This window comes from Canis aureus, chromosome 7 (genome assembly GCF_053574225.1).
Source record: "Canis aureus isolate CA01 chromosome 7, VMU_Caureus_v.1.0, whole genome shotgun sequence".
NCBI classification, from domain to species: domain Eukaryota; kingdom Metazoa; phylum Chordata; class Mammalia; order Carnivora; family Canidae; genus Canis; species Canis aureus.
In genome coordinates this window covers 63,738,678-63,753,991 of record NC_135617.1, presented here as the reverse complement: position 1 = coordinate 63,753,991, position 15,314 = coordinate 63,738,678, and the positions used below count along the sequence as shown (strand labels likewise).

General features: G+C 36.9%; 1 long non-coding RNA gene across 1 annotated transcript in view; it reads right to left on the bottom strand.

The window, feature by feature from the left end:
- The window catches only part of LOC144316894 (uncharacterized), a 155,674-nt gene that overhangs the window by 28,336 nt on the left and 112,024 nt on the right, over window positions 1-15,314 (bottom strand). Inside the window, exon 2 of the long non-coding RNA XR_013382726.1 lies at window positions 6,393-6,509. This is a non-coding gene — a long non-coding RNA (uncharacterized LOC144316894). The remainder of the gene's footprint in view (window positions 1-6,392; window positions 6,510-15,314) is intronic.

The window sequence follows — 15,314 nt, the reverse complement described above, 5'->3', positions numbered from 1 at the left end:
CTGAGTAGGCAGCCAGATGTCTTGGTCATAGGAGGGAATAGAGGGAAAAATAAAGATGTCCTATGAGAAACAATATTAATTTGTAACTAACCAGAGAGAACTGCATCAATAATCATTGGATTTCTAATAATCACATCTTAAATGTCACTGTCAAATTCATAGGCATCTGCCCTTGAGGGTCCCAGCTATTGAAGTTTTTTTTCTAAGTGTGTTTTTGCCCCCATCATAGATCTTGTAGAATCTTATTAAAAATAGAACTATGAAAATATATGCATAAGTTATATGCACAATTATTTAACTTAGTATTTTTTCTACATATAAATCCAATGCAATAAAATCTATCATCTATATCTATATATAAGTAGTTATGTCCTGGAACTAGACTACCTAAGTTTGAATCCTGGTTCCAATATGTGTCAGCTGTGTGTTCTTGTGCAAATTAGCTGTTATCTCGTCTCCTTGTATTTGCTTCCTCCTCTATAAAGTAGGTGTGGTGGCCAAGAAAATACACTTGGAAGACCTTCTAGTCCCTGGAGAATGATTGGCTGAGGTCCCCAGCTGCTGCCCAGTCCATCATGGCATCTGTGACAAGGCCATCTCTCTCATGGGCTTCTCCATAGCAATGACTAAATATGGCAGGGATAATAAGGTGGGTCCATTCCTGGGAGATATGGGACTCCTTTTTCAGCCAATGTTAGCTTGAAGACACCCCCAACAGCTTTGCAGCAGTCTTAGACTGCTCTGGAGTCTAAGACCCTTTGACCTACCTACCCCATTTTCTTTCTCGTGCAAGGTTAGACTTTGACTAAGGTCTAATGGTTCTACCAGCCTTTACCAGTCCTACCCCATACCTTCCCATTTTCTTTTTCATAGGCATCTTCCTTTAAAAAAAAAAAAAAAGTCTTGCACATTTACTCTGGTCTTGGCATCTTCTTCTTGCAGGACACAAATTAGAAGTAATTGTACCTATACCTCAGTTGTTGAGAGGATAAAGGAGTTAATTCATTTAATGTGTTTATAATAGTGCTTGACAAGTAGTAATAACTCAGGCAATTTTAGTTATTAAAGATAAACCAGGACACCTGAGCAGCTCAGTTGATTAAGTGTCTGAATCTTGATCTTGGCTAAGGTCATGATCTCAGGATTGTGAGATCAAGCCCCACTTTGGGCTCTGCACTGGTTGTGAAGACTGCTTAAGACTCTCTCTCCCCCTCTGCCTCTCCTCTCCACCCCTCTCCCTCGGTTGCTCCCCTCCCCCTTGAAAAATAAAGACAGATCACATCTTACTTTTCTAGTTAGTTAATCCCCAAAACCTTCCATTATAAAAATGCCATAAAAGTAGAAGATGTAGAAAATAGTCTTCTAAATACATATTTGAGATTAGAAAATAATATAAATCCTAGGGGGAAATATAAAGGAATCTAAAAATGAGAGAAGTGGTATTGAGTTCACACTACATCTGTTCCCCAGAGAACTTGAAACTTTCGTATATAAAGCTGAGAACTGTCAAAGAGCTACTATACCTTCAGAAAAAAGGGTAAGAACTTAAAGTCAAACCATCAGCAAAGAGGGATATTGAGGAAACTTATCTGTCTTTACCTGTATCTAAGTAAAGGGAAAACATCTCTCAGGGCACCTGCCCTACCTAACAGCAGAGTTTGGCATTTATACCTCTCTCATGGCTGAGAATTCCCCAGCCATGATAATATCTCACAAAATGAATACAAGTCCTCTCTGGAGGGACAAACCCTCAGTGGGGATTCTCAGGGTTTCCTTCAATATAGCCCTGCTGAAGGTGAACTCACAATCAAAAAAAAAAAAAAAAAATCACAGAACAAGGAAATAATCCACCATGAGTAAGAGTTAGTAATATGAAGAGCAGGAATAGAGCCACTAAAATTAATCACTTCCCAGTAGATAGGTTAAAGAGCACACTAAATCCAGATGAAGCTAAAATTGTTGGTTGGAAGAGATAATTTTAAAAGTTACATGTTTGTGCTATATTCTAGATAAGCCAGAGAGAGAGGAAGGGGTTGGGAGGGAAAGAGATAAGGAAGACAGCAAAAAGTCCAACAAATACCCAACGAGAATTTCGGAAAGTACAATTAGAGAGAATGAACAAGGATTATATTAAGAATATGAAGCCTTACATTCAGTTTCGATGTGAGATTTTTGATGTCCAAGGACAGCTTTTTATGCACACTTATTTATTTAGGTTCAATTATTTTAACTTACTAAAATTATAAATTTAAAAGCCTGGTTTGTCTAAACCCCCTAAATTTAGCTTATACGTTTTATTATCCTATTTTAAATCCAGTAAATTTTATATAAAATAATTTTCATGGAATTTTTAACATAAATCAGGCTGAGTGCTTACGGTAATTTGATTTTGATGTTAAATAAACCTGAACAGTCTAATTGCCTTTAAATACTTTAAATATTTATAGATTTTATATGTTCTATTTTCTTTAAGAACTGAGGCTAATCTTTCTTTCCCACATTAAACAACTTTTTAATGTAAGTTCTCTTACCACTTTATACTCTTTATGAACTGAATCACTCCCTCTTCTACCATTCAACTACAGTCAAGCATTTAGAATCATAGGCCAATTTGTCATATACTTTAATATGCCAGATTCAATTGTAGTTTACAAGTATTTTAAATACCAAACAGGTTATTTTGAATGTAACACAAAATAATGTCAGGAGTTTGATGTGCTATATAATTTCTGTATCTCTAGGGCTAAGAAATACAATCCACTAAGCTTTACTGTAACTTTAGATTCATGATGAGAATGATTGTCACCTGAGGCAGTTGGGTTACTTATTGGACATATTTGATACAGGGACACCAAGCCTGGATCTGCTTGTGCCCAGTATGATTCTTCCTGCATCATAGATCTACTGAGTCCAGTTTTAGTTATTTTGAAAATATAGAATAATCTATATCCTTAAAGTGGGACTGTTAACTCCTATTTCAACTATATAATCATACTTTAACCTCTTTCAGTTTTGATTTCCTGACTTGATCATCTAAACTCTACAGAAACTCTCTAACAAGACTGCAGATAATTTTGTTCACTAATCTTGTTACTACCTGACTGAACTCTGTATTTTCATTTTTTCCTATGTCTTTGGGGCATAAGGTTTTGGTAGAATACAGGCATGTTCTGCTTATTTTCTTTGGCTCTATGATCACAACAATCCTAAATGGTATAAATAAAATATATACACTTTTAGACACATTGAAATGCAGAGGAACAGCAAAGACACAGAGAACATCTTAGAACAGCCAGATCTTTCTGTGCCAATAGCACTCCTGCAATCATGGTGAGTAAACTTTAAACCCACTGAACTCTGTGAGAAACGTGGTAAGCACCAACCCCACACAGTGACATGGTAAAACAAGAGCAAGGATTCTCTGTAGGCCTAAAGTGGCATTATGAAATAGTGGCTATGGGGGGCAAACTAAGTCAGTTTTCCATAAAAAAGCTAAAGCCACAAAGATTATGTTGAGGTTTGAATACATTAAGCCCAACTGCAGATGGAAGATAATTCTGCTATTCAGAAGTGTAAAGATTTTGAAATGGAAAGATTTAAGAAGAGAAAGGGCCAAGAAGGGAGTTCTAAGCTCCATCATTTATTATAAAGACAATAAAATTCTGAGATTATGTTAAAAATAGAAAAATGACATACTACTAAAGTAGAAAGATAATAACTTCTGATAAATAGGTTTTTAAATCAACATCACTTGAATATTATCTTTCAGTGCTGAAAGTAATAATGAACCTATAATTTTATACCCAGTCAAGCTATTATTCAGAAATGAGGGAAATGAAAATTTTCAGAAAGAAAAACTAAACTTAATAACAAACACTTCCTGAAAAGCACTGCTGAGACTATGAACAGTCTTGCCATTTGCTATCTGGAACTCAAGAATAAAGATTGGCATAACATAGTATACTTTTTAATATCAGTATCAAAATTCATTATCCAAACCTAGGAACCAAATAACTCAGATGGTGAAGAAAACTTACACTCAAGGAAGAAATTAACCTACAAAGAAGTGAGGCTCAAGAACAAAGGTTGGTTAAGAAAATTGGTAAATATGTGGGTAAATCAAAGTAATCATTGGTGGCTTAAAATAATCACTACTTTTTGGGGGGTGCTTACCCAGGCTGGGTGGTGCTGTCAAGTGCCTGACTCTTGGTTTGGCTGGGGTCATAATCTCAGGCTTCTGAGATGGAGCCCTGAGTCAGGCTCCATGTTCAGCACGGAGTCTGCTTGGGTTTCCTCTCTGCCTCTTCCCCCCGCCCCCCAGCACATGTGCATGCATGCACTCACTCACACACTCTCAAATATTTTAAGAATAATCACTATTTGTAGAGGTATGAAAAAAAAACTAAAATATATACTGAGAACATGTAAAGTAAGCTAGATGTTGAGAAGTAAAAAGGTCAACATTGTGACAAAGAGCAGGAGTAGTTTAGGAATATTGATTGTAGTAGAGACTCTTGATGCTCCACCCATAACCTCTCTGCCTATCCAAGTTCATAGATAGCTGTGGGAGACTTTTAAAACCTGTGTCTTTTCCATGCCTGATGTCTTTCTCCTGCACCATTGACTTTTCTGACTTACACAGGTGTAATCTGGAAGTGCAGGGATAACTTAACCATTGAGGGAGTAAGTAGATAAATGTTCCAACCTCCTTATCTCTTGGTAGGATGATTCTAAATCAAGTTCCACTTGGTTGTTCAGAGGGTTTGAGCTCCTGTTACCCACAGAATTAACCTGTTTGTGATTCTTTCCCTTTATTGTCTTTTCTCTTTTCCTGTCTCACTTTTTTATTCCCTTGTTTATCTTCCTGATGTTACTTCCCAAATGCCTATATGGCCAAAGGTCTGGTCTCAAGGGCAACTTTTGGGAGATCCAGCCTAAGACATTGATTAGCTTTAGAATTTAATTCAGGTATGCTTGTTACAATTTTAAGAGAAATTACACAAATGATACAGATAGAATGTGTAACTTCCAAACAAATATAGGTGAAAAAAATGAAGAAAAAAATGCTTAATAAGTAGATATAGAAAAGAGAGGGGAGGGCAGAGAAACAATAAAAGAGCAAATGTCAGCTCATAGAATCTAAGATGATATAACTTGTAAAATACACCTAGGTTTTACATGCTACTAAGATTTAAAAAGTTACAACAAATTAGAAGTATTCTAGTTTCAAAGGTGTTAAAATATGGGGAAAATGTGTGTATATAATTATACCAGATGAGATCTGATAGTACAAAACTAACACAGATGAAGGAACTAAAACCATTTAAGAGAGAAGATTGTCTAAATTATGTTTTTAAAAACTAACTGTAGGCAAATTTATAAGAGACATACTGCAAGCATAGGGAATACAAAGGTCACATGTGAAAAAACTGAAAAAGATAACACCAGGCAAATACTAACCAAAACAAAGTTGGTATAGGTATCTCAAAATGAGACAAAGACTTTATCTCTAGAAACACTTTTTGCTTTAAGGAGGGTAACTTTATAATGATCAAATTTCAATTAATAAGGAATATATGTGGTTTCCAAAATTATATACCTGAAACATGGTCTCAAAGTATACAATGCAAAAAAATTCAGAGAACTACAAGAAAAATGTCAAGAACTAAAATAGAAGGGAATTTTTCACATAGTTTTGACAGGCCAAGAAAAGTTAACACATGTTTAGGACATGTGTAAGAATTGTGATATAATAAACATACATGAACTATGTCCCAAATTAATATAAATTTTACTCAAGCGGGACTGGAACATTTATGAAAATTAGTCACATATAAGGCCACAAGTCTCCAAATGCTAAAACATTAGATTGTATTACCTAACTATAGTACAATTAAGGTAGAAAGCAATAGCAAAAAAAGATTATACAAAATATATGGAAATTTAAAACGGTCACACTATGAAGTAGTCTGGGTCAAAGGCAATACTGTAAGGGACATTAGGAAATATTGCAGCTGAATAATAATGAAAACTACATATCAAAACTCATGGGTGAAGCTAAAGCAGTACCTTTAGAGAAACTTACAGCCTCATATTCACGAAGTCAATTTATGAGTTAATCATCTAACTCAAGAAATTAGAAAGAACAGAGTCCAAAGTAATTCAATGGGGGATAGTAAAGATAAGACCAGCAATTAATTGTGGTAGATTGATTGCTGGTCTCAGTTCTTAACTTTCCTGATGTAGGATTATACATCCACACCCTTTACCCATAATGGGAGAATACTACAGGCAAAATATACTTCCTTGCCCCAATTGAAAAAGGATGTCAATTTTTTTTTTTTTTTTAGCCAATGGAATGTTAGAAAATTTGATAGGAACAGGAGACTTACATATATTTGCCAAGTATAGTTTGGTTTCTTATATGTCTGCCATCCACTGTGAGAAGAACATGCCTGGGCAGCTATTGGTCCGGTCCAAGGAGGATATAGCCTGAACAGAACCTGCAACTTGGAGCATAGAGATTGAATTTCAGCCTAATCCATCTTAGTAAAGCTGACTCATACATTCTTTAGTAAGGAGCAAATCCTTAAATTCTGAGTTTTGGTTTGTTATGAAGTATTATGGCAGCGATAACTAATTCAATTATAAGACAAAAGATATAGCAGAGCATTACCAAACCTAAGCCCCAATCTTCTGAAAAGACAACTATCAGAAACTTTTGCCAAAATGAAGGGGGGTGGGAGGGATAGGGGAGGAGGACCAGGAGAAAGAGAAAGAGAGAGGAACAACCAAAATGATGAATAGTAAATGAAATATAACCATAGACATAACAGAAAACTTTGAAAAAAGCACTTCCATACTAAGGAGTTTGACAATGCCCTTGAAAAACAAATCCATGGGGATCCCTGGGTGGCGCAGCGGTTTGGCGCCTGCCTTTGGCCCAGGGCGCGATCCTGGAGACCCGGGATTGAATCCCACGTCGGGCTCCCGGTGCATGGAGCCTGCTTCTCCCTCTGCCTATGTCTCTGCCTCTCTCTCTTTCTCTCTCTGTGACTATCATAAATAATTAAAAATTAAAAAAAAAAAAACATAGCTCTCTGACTCATCTTGATTGATATAAATAATATTATTGGGGATCCCTGGGTGGCGCAGCGGTTTGGCGCCTGCCTTTGGCCCAGGGCGTGATCCTGGAGACCCGGGATCGAGTCCCATGTCGGGCTCCCGGTGCATGGAGCCTGCTTCTCCCTCTGCCTGTGTCTCTGCCTCTCTCTCTCTCTGTATGACTATCATAAAAAAAAAAAAATAAAAAATAAAAAAAAAACATTAAAAAAAAAAAGAAAAACAAATCCTTGAAATCAACTAAAAGGAAAAATGTATATATAACACCTGAAATTAACATAACACTATGTTAACTAACTGGGAAAGAGTTGGGGGGAGGGAGGGAGAGAAAAAAAGGAAGAATAGAAAATCTGAATAGACTTACAACTACTTTCTAAATGAACCAGTAATTTAGACTTCTGATGGAAAAGATGGAGTAGATGCTGGTTAAATTTACTTTCTCTTATTCCTTACTCAAAGTATAACTAAAAACCCTGAACATTAAATACAAAGCAAACATAAGAATACTCTGAAAGGTGAAAGAAGGTGTGTGTGCACGCAAGTGTATCATCTATCTCCTAGATTTGAAGCTGAATATTCTAGAAACCAAAAAGCTAACAGACAGAAGTGTCCAAATATCATGCCTTCTCTAGCCACAGAACCAGGAAAGGGGCAGTCCAGCAAGAAGAACGTTTAATCAATAACCACTTTACTCCAGCCAAATACCACAGGAAAAACTGTGGCCTCACCCCACCTATGCTAGCAAAGGCTGAGCAGGGAATCTTGCCAGCATCAAAAATCCCCCAGCCTATCATGTTGTTGTTAGAGGAGGCCTGGTTGCTAGTGGTTGCTAGAGGAGGCCTTACAACTTTTCAGTAGTAAATAATGAGACCACCTTTTACCCCTATCGTGTTAGTGGAGGCCATTTGGGGAGCTCTCATGAAGCAATCAGGAAGACCTGGTAGGGAACCAGAGCTCCCATCCCTGCCTACCAGCAACAAGGAATCCTTCAAGTGTTATTGGAGGCCAAATGAGAAACTTGGATTTCTAAGAACCCCACTCGGCAGTAAAAAGATGACACTCCCCTTCCCCTAGTAGAACATTTTCAGAGAGAAACAAGCTAAAACAGAAGGTTTGAATAAGATCCAGATTCTAACCCAATACCCAATGTGTCCAAGTTTCAATTAAAAAAAAAAATCACTCATATCAAGAACTAAGATCTCAAACAATGAAAAAAGTCAATACCAAAATGACAGAGATGTTAGATTTATCAGATGGTTTTAAGTAGTCATCATAAAGGTGAATCAACAAAAAACAATTCAGTTAGAAAATGGGCAGAAGGCTTGAATAGACATTTCTCCAAAGATATATGAATGGACCAAAAGCACACGAAAAGGTGCTCAGCATCACTTATAATTAGAGAAATGAAAATCAAAAACCTAATGAGATACCACTTCAAACCCATTAGGATGGCTACTAAGAAAAAGTAAAAACTAAGTGGCGAGGTGTGGAAACATTAGAATCCTTGTGCACTGTTGGCAGAACACAAAATGGCCCAGCTGCTATTAAAAACATTATGGTGGTTCTTCAAAAAAAAAAAAAAAATTAAAGATAGAATTACCATATGATCCAGCATTTCTACTTTTGGGTATATGTTTCAAAGAATTGAAAGCAGGATCTCAAAGATATATTTGCACATCCATATTTATAGCAGAATTATTCAAAACTGCCAAGAAGTGGAAGCAACCCAAGTGTTCATTGACAGATGAATGGATAAGCAAAAGGTGATAAACACACATTACAGAATATCATCCAACCTAAAAAGGAAGGGAATTCCAACACATGCTATAACATAGATGAACCTTGTGGATGTTATGCTATGCAAAATAAACTAGCCACAACCACAACAGGCTCTATATATTTCCATTTTTAAGAGATATGTAGAGTACCAAAATCATAGAGGTAGAAATTAGAATGGTGGTTACCAAGGATGGGGGTGAGGGGAGAGTTGGTATTTAATGGGTATTAAGTTTTAATTTTGCAAGATAAAAAGTGTTTTGGAAAAGAATGGTAATTATGTTTGCATAACAATATGAATATCCTTAATACTACTGAACTGTACATTTTAAAATGGTCACCATGGGGACACCTGGGTGGCTCAAACAGTTAAGTGTCCAAGTCTTGATTTTGACACAGATCATGACCTTGGGGTCATGGGATTGAGGCTCATTCCAGGCTCCCTATTCAGAATGGCCTGCTTGAGATTTTCTTCGTCTCCCTCTGCCCCTCCCCCACACTTACACATACTCCTCTAAAATAAAATCTTTTTAAAAGTGGTTAGCATGGTGCATTTTATGCTTTATGTATTTTATCAATAAGAAATGGAAAAAAAGCATGAGCAATTATGAACATGTCTGAGACAAATGAAAAGTTGACAAAGAAATAGAATATACAAAGAAGAATTAAATGGAATTTTTAGAACTAAAAAAGTTAAAATTCAAGAAATGGGCCCAACAGCAAAATGGAGGGGACAGAGAAAAAAGTAGAAAACTTTAAGGTAGAATAATAAAATTATGCAAACTGAACAGGGAATAGCCTGAAAATAATGAACAGTGTCTGAGACTTGTGGGACTTTGAAAAAAAAAATCATATATATATATTCTATGATTTTATGGTGTCCCAAAAGGAGAGAATAAAGGGGGTGAGGCTAAAAATATATATGAAAAAATACTGGCTAAAAACTCAAATTTGCCAGACGACATAAAGCTACAGATTCAAGAATCTGAGCAAACTTTAAACAGATAAGCCCAAATGGATAAAATCCACACCAAGACATATAGTCAAATTTCTGAAAACTAAAGACAAAGGAAAAAAAAACAAACTTGAAGGCACCTAGAGAGAAAGTATACTTACCTACAGGGGAAGAACAATTTGAATGGTAAGTTCTCATCAACAACTATGGAGGCCAGCAGGAAGTGGCACAATATTTTTCAAGTCTAAACAAACAAAAAAACCCAAACTGTCAACCAAGAATTCTATATCCAGCAAAAATATTTTTCAGGAATGGAGGGGAAATCAAGACATCCTTAGATGAAAGAAAACTAAATGTTTGTCTTCTACCCAAAATAATGGCTAAGGAAGTTTTCTAAGCAGAAAGCAACTGATAAAAGAAGAAATCTTGGAACATCAAGGTGGAAGAAAAAATATGAATAAATTTAATGCATTCTCCCCTCTTGAATTTTCTAAATTATTTGGAGTAAAAATTACAACATTGTCTAATAGGATTCTAAATATATGTAGAAAAATATTTAAGACCCTTTATATAAATGAGGAAGAAATTAAAAAGTGCTAAGGTTTTTATATTAATAAACACTCTCCCAAAAATAGGAAACAAAAGGAACTTCCTCAACCTGATGAGCATCTAGGAAAAAACTGCTATAGCTAAGATTATATTCAGCAGTGAAAGATTGAATGCTTTTTCCTTTCCAAGAATGTCCTCTCACTACTCTTATTTAGCATACTTCTTGTAGTTCTAATCAGTGCAATAAAGAAAAGGAAATTGAATGCATATGGACATGAAAAGAATAAAACTGTTCCTACTTGTAGAGGACATGATGGTCTATGTAGAAAATACTAAAAAGTCCTGGAAGAAGTGAATTTAATTTCATAGCAACGGGTTATAATATAAATATAAAAAATTAAACTATTTCTATATAATAGCAACGAATATGTGAACACAAGAAAGCCATTTAAAATTGCTCCAAAAGGTAAAAAGCCATTAGCCTAACAAGCCCTGCATAGGACTTGTATGCTGAAAAATAAAAACAACTCAAAAACACTGTTGAAAAAAAAAAATCAGAAGATCTGAATAAATGGAGAGAGATACTATGTTCATGGATTGGAAGTAAGGATATCAATATTAAAACAGAAAGGACATTTTCTCTGTGCCTCTCCATCTTTTATGTCCTAACATAACTGACAGTAATATCCACTCTACATAGTTTGGTCATGTCTCTATGCCACAGATAAAATATTACAATATTAAAAAAATGTATTACAATATTAAAAAAATATTGCAGGAGAGCTTCTAACATCAGACTGGGACCTCAGTCCAGGGATGAACTTTGCCTTTCACCTGTGATTATTTTTAGGAGATTTGCTATCTGCATGAGATAAATATATGCCTTGTCATCCTTTAGGCTACTTTCTGTGTAAATATTCTAGGAATTACCCCCAAGAAATCATAAGCAAATGTTTTAAGAACAATTCAGAGGCAGATAGCATATTGTTTATGAGTAAGCTAAGGACATAGTCTAGCAAAAGTTAAATCTAACCAGCAATACTAAACAGACCACTTACCATACTATATCTGGCTCAGCTTAAAATGTTTGCACTTAGGTTAAGAATGTTGAAGGAGTTTCATGTGTACACAACTAAAGGTTCTATTCTTAAACTTTTTCTGAGTTAAGGTTTTTTCCTGGTATCTAGAGGGCCCTTTAAGTACTTAAAATCTTAAAATGATAAAGATTAATCCACATGCATATCCCAAGTAATGTAGAATAGCATAAAACAAATTAAAATCTCCCTCCCTAATCTTTTTTCCCCCCAAGGTAACCACTTAAACTTCGAATATTACCTCTGATAGTTATCTACATATTTTAAGTAAAAAATATTGCTGACTACTCACATTTAAACATATCTAGGTTATGAAAGGTGAGAAAATGAATAAGCTTACACTTCTTCCCTGCCTCCCTTCTCCCTATTCTGATTTGCTATGCTATCCTTTTCACTTTGTCAAGATTCACATTTTTGTTCTGTCCTTTAAAATTATTACTTCTGTGCTCTTTCTACTGACTGGGTTTCAGTTTTCAGAAATTGATTTATTTATATGATTATGATCACTTAACTTTTATTTATAGCAGAATCTGAAGTCATAATCAAACCCTTAGTAAAAGGGAAGTGCAACATTTTATCATCTAGGTCCCTTAAAGGACACTGAGCCAGGCACTGAGGTTACATGGGCTTCCTTTTCATACTTATTCAGCTCTTCCTTTGCTGGTTCTGAGATGTACTTAGCTCCTACTATCTTCTCATATTTTACTCTATCTTCTTTTTAGATTCCTTTTTGTAAAGTACATTTTTCATGTGAGTGGGTAGCAAAACTTTCATCATTCTTATACATCCAAGCATACCTGTGGCTGCCATGCCTGTGTGTTCCTTGGATCTGGTCGTAAGGAGTGGTAAGGACATTGGTAAAGACAGTGCCAGGGTTGTAAGGAGTCCCTGGTGCTATCTCTGGGATCCATTGTTCATGATGTATCTTCTCAGAGACTGAGTCCAGCGCAAAATGAGCAGGGAGACCAGGGACTCTGCTTGGACTTGAGGACTTCCTGAAAGCTCTCTGAACTCTTCTAAAATTGCACTGCAGTCTAAGACACTCCATCTACCCTTTCCTTCCTTCTCTCTCTCCTTTATCTGAAATCAGATTAGTCTCATGCTCTGACAGCTCACCCACCCTCTCAGGCTCTCTTGTCTCTTATAGGTGTTTCCCCTAATACATTTCTTATACACAATTCCATTTTGGCAGGTTTCTCACCGGGCCTGGACTTGCACTCTATTTTTCCTCATATTTGATTTGGTATTTTCATCTAGAAATCTATATCCAGCCATTTTCTTTCTCATTTTTGAAGGCGTTTACCTCCAGTGTCCATTAGCATCCCGAACTGCTGATGAGGTCTTAGATCTTCTTTTATTCTTGTTCCTTTGTAACAACAAATTTTATATATATTTATTTATTTTATATTATATCCCTGAAAGCTTTTGAATTCTCTTTATCCTTGAAATGCAGAAATGTCACTAGTACATACCTAGGTGTATTTTTTTTTTAAATTTTTATTTATTTATGATAGGCACACACAGAGAGAGAGAGAGAGAGAGAGGCAGAGACAGAAGCAGGCTCCACGCACCGGGAGCCCGACGTGGGACTCGATCCCGGGTCTCCAGGATCGCGCCCTGGGCCAAAGGCAGGCGCTAAACCGCTGCGCCACCCAGGGATCCCCTACCTAGGTGTATTTTTACAATTTTTTCCTGCTTAATACTTGATGTGCTCTTTCAATTTAAAGACCTATTCTTGGATATTGTTTTCTTACTTTCTTTCTTATTGTCCTAACCTCAGTTTCTCTTGTTTTTCTGAGACTTCTAGTACAACTTTTACCTCAGTTTTAAGTTCCTGAGAGCTGTGTGCTTTGGAGAAAGAACTGGGTTATTAATTTTTGTGTGGTAGTTGGTTGTAGGAATATGAGAAGCCCATACCAGGTTGTAGAACCAGAACAGGATTTGCCTGGGCAAGAACAGCAGGAAAGCAGATACTAGGCCAGGTGTGTGTGACTTTGGATCCCTACCAGGTAAGGCTGTGAGCTTAAAAAAATGCTAAAACCCTTTGTGATTATGGGTAATTTGTTTCAGTACAATTTGCCTTATCTCAGTGTATAGAGATGAGAATATGTAATTGTGCAATGGGGAGGAAAAATTCACTATATTTGAAAGCCACCATACTCACCCCTTTTTAGGACCTAGTGAGCCTGAGATTTATTTTGGGAGCAGATGGTCTAGAATGCACCGAAAGTGATGATGATTGAGACAACATCTTGAAGCCTTTATGGTAAAATACAAGCATAGGGATTAACCTGGCCTGTGGTCAAGAAAGTACATGGTAGCTTTGGGGGTGGGGTGAGTATCTTCCCTTTATGTAATGGGGCACTTATGCATAGAAGGAAATAAGGTGGAGATGGAAGACTGAGGAGTAAGACTGCAACGTGGCCATACCTGAACATCCTGTATTAAATGTGAGCTTTCTTCTGAAGGAACCTCTGAATGTTTCTGAATAGGGGAACATTATTATCTGGGTTTTAAGGATGCTGCAGGTGAAAGATAAATTTAGAATGAGGGAGATAAGAGATTGTCTACATTAGGGGTAAACCATATTTCTGTTTCCAAGACTGGGGCAGGGCAGCTGGTTGAGGGCCAGGTGGTACTCTGTCCAGGAATTTAGTAACTGGGAGTCTGAGAATCAAGGTGGCAAATGAGGGAAGGCCAAGAGAAAAAAAAACTAGGAAAGTACTAATCTGTTCCTCTGACAGAAAAGGGGAAAGAAGTAAAGGAAAATGGGTCAGCTTCTTCCTTTCTACTGAAGGAACAGGCTGTCTGCAGGATGTGAAGGGATTGAGGATGGGGAAAGTAGAAGGAATATGTGGCCTGGTCAAGAACACTACCCAGTGAAGACTAGGGAAAGAACTCACTGGTGTTATGGCCCACTTGAGGCAGGAAAGCATCAATATGTGGGATGAGCAACCTCCCTGGCTCTCTAGGTTGATATAGGATTTAAGTGGCTGCCAAGCAGATATGGAGAAAAATCAAAGTTTTTCTTTCTGACATGCTGCTTTTTGCCTCCAGGGCCTTGGGTTCATCTGGTTTCCTTTCTACTTCTCTGGCTACTTGTCTCAGTCTCCTTAATTGGTTCTTCCACCCTTCTAGACCTCTAGATGTGAGGGTATTTCCAGGGCTGAGTCCTTAGATCTCTTCTCTATGTACACCCACTCCTTAGATGATCTCACCCAGCATCTTGGCTTTAAACATTGGTAATCTGATAATTTCTTATTGTCTGTCAAACTGCCCACTGAATATCTTAACTTGGATATCTAATAGATATCTCAAACCTGTAAAAGGAACAACATTTGATTCCCTCTTCACCCTCTGCCAACTTGCTCTTTCTCCTAGAATTCCCTGTCTCCTGACAACTTTTTATCTAGAGTCATTTCCAAGTCTGTCTTGTCACCATTCCCTAATGGGTCATATCCAATCCGTCAGTAAATTTTGTTAGTTCTACCTATGAACCCATATCCTGCACTTGAGTACTTATTACTTCTAATGACTGCCACTATCCTTGTATAAGCCACCAACACTTCTCAGGATTCCTGCAATATCAACTGGCTAGTTCTCTATTCTCCATGATTCTGTTATAGTTCCTACTTAAACATTCCCTCCTCATTGGCATCCCGTCACATTTAGAAGTCCAACATGGCCTCCAAGGTCTTACTTGAGCTGGCCCTGACTTTCATTTCTTACCACTGTCAATCACCTCAACCAGCCACACTCATCTTGCTGTCACAATGAATCAACCTTGTTTCCCACCTCAGGGCCTCTTCCTGGAATGT